Genomic DNA, 846 nt, shown 5'->3' with positions numbered 1-846 from the left:
AAATTATTTAAAGTTCAATATTTCCTGACAGCAAAATGACACAAATGCGAAGGCATTAAATTTATGATTTTTCAATTATTTACAACTAATTGAGATTAACAATTCAAAATGTGTTTGGTTATATAGAAGTTGACGTACATATAGACCTCGTTGCATAATAATAAGAGCACAATTATCTTACTTTTTTGAAGTGAAAACTTCTTTAGAATCGTTGGGAGTGATTTGAGAAAAAGTGAAACGAAAAAGCGACCCTCTTGGCTACGAAGCGTTGTATTATATGTTGATATAAACGTAGCGACGAACTAAATAACTTTTATTTTTTCTTGTGATTCGAACCAAGGATTTTGGATCGGAAGCTCACATTGCTAGTCGCTCGGCTACCGCGCCATGCTGCCGGTGCTGGCCTAAAGGTTCTTATCAGCTTAATATCTGATATATCCTCCATCGGAGGACAACAAATGTTAAACTGATTTTTGGAAATGGGCGGAGTGTTTTAGGGGCTTGCTCCACCTCTGCCACGGGTTGGCCCGGTATTGCAGTACCGCCGGGATTTCGGCCTTGAATAAATACAAGAAGAAATATACTAATACATTTAGCTTTGGTGGGAAGAGACATAAATTTTTATATGAATACAAGTAGACGAAAATGGAAGAAATTTGTAAGTCTGTTTCTTCGGTCCGTTTGGGTATTTTTTTTGACAACATCGAAACCAAAGCATTTGTATCATATTTTAGCTATCATAAGCCACTCGTATCATTTGTTGAAATTGAAAACATTGAGGATGAATAATAATAAAATGAAGAAAATAAAATATGAACTTTATAGCAATATTATAATGAACCTATA

At 34.6% G+C, this 846-nt stretch overlaps 1 pseudogene; it reads left to right on the top strand.

The window, feature by feature from the left end:
* The first annotated feature begins 386 nt into the window (after positions 1-386).
* LOC129236501 (U2 spliceosomal RNA) lies at positions 387-566 on the top strand (annotated as a pseudogene).
* Positions 567-846: the final 280 nt, after the last annotated feature.

Source organism: Anastrepha obliqua, chromosome 1, assembly GCF_027943255.1.
Source record: "Anastrepha obliqua isolate idAnaObli1 chromosome 1, idAnaObli1_1.0, whole genome shotgun sequence".
Taxonomy (NCBI): Eukaryota; Metazoa; Arthropoda; class Insecta; order Diptera; family Tephritidae; genus Anastrepha; species Anastrepha obliqua.
Note: the sequence above shows the minus strand (reverse complement) of the source record. Positions and strands in the feature narration are given on the sequence as shown.